A 5,135-nucleotide genomic window follows, 5' to 3' on the forward strand; every position below is an offset into this window, starting at 1 on the left:
TCATCTTTCATCTTAGTTTACAGTTCTCGAAGAAATAAGTTAAGGGGCGAAGCCATGAGACCGAGTTTACGAGGGGCAGGGACGAAGCCACGAGACCAATAGGGAGAGGAGTGAAGCAGTTCAATTAGGCAAGGTCATATCGGTTCTGGTTCAGCAGCTCTTTTTCGGTTGATTCGATTCTTTTTTCTTTCTTTTTTCTTTCAATATTTTGAGGCAAAAGATTACAAACTTGAAAAAGGATTGAGTTGCGCCATACATATGAAAGAGTCTACAATAATGTTGTATTTGGTGAATCAAATACCCTGGCGTCTAATAACGAACCATTCTCTTAGTTGATAATATTAGTTGAGAATTTTGTGAGAGGATTCCTATACCTATAAAAGGTTTCATTAACCTCTAATTCATGTCGAGTAGACCTTGTTGTTGCGAGAATTCTTAATTCATGAGTTGTAGGGAGGGAAGGGACTTATGTCACCACAAACAGAGACTAAAGCAAGGGTTGGATTCAAAGTTGGTGTTAAAGTCAAGATTCTAAATTGACTTATTATACTCCTTCATATGAAACCAAAGATACTGAGATCTTGGCTAGCAGCATTCCTAGTAACTCCTCCACCGGGAGTTCCAAGGAAGCAGGGGCCCCTGTAGCTGCTGAATCTTCTACTGGTACATGGACAATTGACCGATGGGCTTACCAACCAGTCTTGATCCTTACAAAGGACGATGCTATGGAATTATGCAATCGAGCCTCTTCCTGGAGAAGAAAATCAATTTATTGCTTATCTAGGTTATCCCCTAGACCCTTTTGAAGAAGGTTCTGTTACTAACATGTTGACTTCCATTGTGGTTAATGTATTTGGATTCAAGGCTCTACTTGCTCTACGTCTGTTTGTGAATCCCTACTGCTTATATTCAAACTTTCCAAGGCCCGCCTCATGGTATCCAGGTTGAAAGAGAGAAATTGAAGAAGTATGGTCGCCCTCTATTGGGATGTACTATGTAAACCAAAATGGGGATTATCCGCTAAGAATTATGGTAGAGTCGTTTATGAATGTCTATGCGGTGGACTTGATTTTACCAAAGATGATGAAAAGGTTCATTCCCAACCATTTATGCGTTGTAGAGACCGTTTCCTATTTTGTGCGGAATTTCTCAATCACAGGCTGAAGTGAAATCAAGGGACATTACTTGAATGCTACTGTGCGGGTACATGCAAAGAAATGATGAAAAGGGCTTTGCTCGAGAATTGGGAGTTATTCTTTCACGAACTGTAAACAAAGAGAAATACTCCTTATTCATGAGAGTGAACTCCAGAACCTTCTTGAACTCGGGTTGAACATACGGTCTCTTCTCTTTTCTTTCCTTTGATTTTGCTTGAAAGACTCTTCAAATTCAAGATTCATTCCCCTTCACTTCTATTCCCTTCTGTTATGGTGAGTTATTCTTGTTAACAGGTGGATTCACTGCAAATACTAGCTTGGCTCATTCATTATTGCCGAGATAATGGTCTACTTCTTCACATTCACCGTGCAATGCATACCGTTATTCATAGAAGAATCATGGTATGCGCTTCCCTTCCGTGTACTAGCTAAAGCATTACGTCTGTCTGGTGGAGACCATATTCACGCTGGTACCGTTGTAGGTAAATTTGAAGAATGGGAAAGAGACATTTAGGCTTTGTTGATTTAGTGATGATTTTGTTGAAAAAGATCGAACGGTATTTATTTCCCTCAAGATTGGGTCTCTTTACCAGGTGTTCTGCCAGTGGCTTCCGGTGGTATTCACGTTTGGCATATGCCTGCTCTAACCGAGATGGAGATGATTCCGTACTACACTCCAATTCGGCGGAGAAACTTTGGGGCTGGGGGGAATGCACCAGGTGCCGTAGATAACCGAGTAGCTCTAGAAGCATGTGTACAAGCTCATAATGAGGGCCATGATCTTGCTCGTGAGGGTAGGTAATGAAATTATCCGTGAGGCTAGTAAATGGAGTCCTGAACTAGCTGCTGCTTGTGAAGTATGGAAGGCGATCAAATTCTAATTTTAGTAGAGACTTTGTAATCCAGGAATTACTCTTGGTTCTTTTAATTGACTTTAAATTAAACAAAACTCGGCCCCTACCTAATCTTTTACTAAAAGGATTGAGCCGAATACAATACAAAGATACTATTGTATAGCTTTTTGCTAGATATACTCCAAATGGAAATCAAAATCTAAGACGAAACAACGTAAACATTTTTGTTGTTGGGCCGGATCATCAGCAATTAAGCCTATGGATCCTTAGAATTGGTGTAGTTGTTTAATATCTCCCGTAGCGTCGTTTCAGATCATGGATCGAGCCAAGTATCACAACTTCTTCTACCCATCCTATATATTGTCCTTTTTTTCTGTCTTGGAGTACCAATTTGTTAGTAACCGAGATTTGACGAAAAAAGTTCTTCATATGAATAGGGGGAACAACCCTTCTTTTTTAAGACCCACTCGTTAGTAATAATCTGAGTGATTGGATTTCGATCCTATTCCTGATAGGAAATGAGATATTCAAATGATTGATTTTTTATCGAATGACTATGAATCTATTGTATTTTGATGGAAATCGGTAGGGGCAAGAAAGCTCTATGGAAAAAAGATGGTGAAATTCGAGGTTGTCTAACGGGGAGTTAGAATACAGGTCTAAGCTAAATAAATCAATCAATAGTCTTGGTTCTATTGAAAGTAAAGGATCAATAATAATATGAATCAAAACATTCCTAGTCATAGTGACAATTCTAGTTACAGTACCATTGATGATTTAGTCGGCCGACATTCGGTCGAATATGATGACACTTTTTTAGTTAGGGATAGTAATAGCAGCAGTTATTCCATTTGGATAGTGAAAATCTAATACTGCTTGAGATTGACAATGATCCTTCTTTTGTAAGTGAACTAGAAAGTTCCAGTTTTCGGAACTCTACTTATAAAATCTATCTAAGAGTGATGAGAGAGACTATGATCGTTACATGGATGATACTAAATATATATAGTTTAGTTGGAATAATCACATTAATAGTTGCATTGTCAGTTATCTTCGGGCTCGAATCCGTACTGATAGTGACTTTTTAAGTGGTAGTCACAATTAGAGTGAAAATTACGTTTATAGTGACATTTGTGGTTCAGGTGCAAATAGTAGTGAAAGTGAGAGTTCTAGTATAAGAACTAACACGGATGGAAGTGATTTAACTAGAACGGAGAGTTCTACGGACAGTGATACGTCAAGTTCTACGGAAAGTTCTAATGATCTAGATGGAACTCAAACAGGCATTTATGGGTTCAATGCACAAATTGTTATGGATTCAATTATAAGAAGGATTTGAAATAAAAAATGAATATTTGTGAACAATGTGGATACCATTTGAAAAGGAGTAGTTCAGATAGAATCGAACTTTTGATTGATCCAGCCAGGTACTTGGGACCCTATGGATGAAGACATGGTCTCTTGGATCCCATTGAATTTCATTCGGAGGAGGAACCTTATAAAGATCGTATTGATTCTTATCAAATAAAGACAAGATTAACTAACTGACGCTATTCAAAGAGGCATAGGTAAATGAAACGATATTCCCATAGCAATTGGGATTATGGATTTTTCATTTATGGGGGTGGGATCTGTAGTAGGCGAGAGAATCACCCGTTTGATCGAGTATGCTACAAATCAATCAATTTTGACCTTTGATTTGAGTGTGTGCTTCTGGAGGAGCACGCATGCAAGAAGGAAGGAAGTGTGAGCTTGATGCAAATGTCAAAAAGATCTTCTTCTTCTTTATATGATTATCAATCAAATAAAAGATTCTTCTATGTAGCAATCCTTACATCTCCTACTACTGGTGGGGCGACAGCTAGTTTTGGTATCTTGGGGGATATCATTATTGTCGAACCCAATGCCTACATCGCTTTTGCGGGTAAAAGAGTAATTTTTTGAACATTGATTGAATACGACAGTCCGAAGGGTTTCTAGGTGGCTGACGTTCGATAAGGGCTTATTCGATCTAAACCACGTAATCCTTTAAAAGGTGTTTGAGTGAGTTATTTCAGCTCCACACTTTCGTTCCCTCGAATCAAAATTCAATCAAGTCAAACCTTACTTAAAACTCTTCCAAAATTCATTCTTAGTATTTGTAACGAACAAGTAGTTATTTAGTTTATAGGAATCAAAGTCAAAATTCGGAGAATGGATTTTTCTTTGGTAACATAAGATGAAATTGTAGAAAGAATCATGCGGAGAAATGGGTTTGACCGATAGTCCTGAATAGTAATTAGGAAGCCCCTATTAAATAAAAGAGCAAATTCTTTCTTCTGCTAAATTAGGCCGGAATAAAATGAATGAATTTCATGCTCCCTTCTTACATTACATGTGGATATACCAACTATAGCAAATAGCGGCATAGAGTCTTGCATCTTTCTACATCTCTAGAGGATCTTTAGTTTGACTACGAATCCCTGTTGTTGGATCGGATTATAACGAACTTTTGGGTAACAAGTAGATATTACTTAGTGGAATTCTATATGAATTAGTATAATTATTAGATACCTTTTATAAAAAGAAATAAATAAAAGGTAAATTAATATAACAAGAAATAACAGGTACAAATATTAAGTCGAGGTATCCATTCTATGACAAACTTACCCTCTCTCTACTTTTGTGCCTTTAGTAGGCCTAGTATTTCCGGCAATTGCAATGGCTTCTTTATCTCTTCATGTTCAAAAAAACAAGATTATTTATGCTACACGTCTATTTATTTTTTTCAAAACTTAGACTTTGACGATAACACAACTATCTATTTAGTAGAGGCAGTCTAACATGTGGCTGACTCCAAACATAAGAGATTATACTTGCGTAAACATGATATCTGAGGAAATGAATTAGAAAGTCTTTGAAAATCTCCAATATATAACAGATTGGGCGACGAATGGTTGAGATGTCAAATCAATATATCTACATGGATGTAGGTATCCATAGGGAATCATATAAAGGTGATGTTATTATTTGAGATCTAAGTAATTCGATGAGTTACTCCGTCAGTCAAGGTTCACATCAAAATAGTGCTAGTTGATTAGAGTTACTTTAGAAACAAAAAAAGTCAAATATCCGCGTTATTCTA

The 5,135-nt window shown here is 37.3% G+C and overlaps 1 pseudogene; it reads left to right on the forward strand.

The window, feature by feature from the left end:
- The first annotated feature begins 402 nt into the window (after positions 1-402).
- Positions 403-2,038, forward strand: LOC111468533 (annotated as a pseudogene).
- Positions 2,039-5,135: the final 3,097 nt, after the last annotated feature.

The sequence above is a fragment of the Cucurbita maxima genome, unplaced genomic scaffold, assembly GCF_002738345.1.
Source record: "Cucurbita maxima cultivar Rimu unplaced genomic scaffold, Cmax_1.0 Cma_Scf00037, whole genome shotgun sequence".
NCBI classification, from domain to species: Eukaryota; Viridiplantae; Streptophyta; class Magnoliopsida; order Cucurbitales; family Cucurbitaceae; genus Cucurbita; species Cucurbita maxima.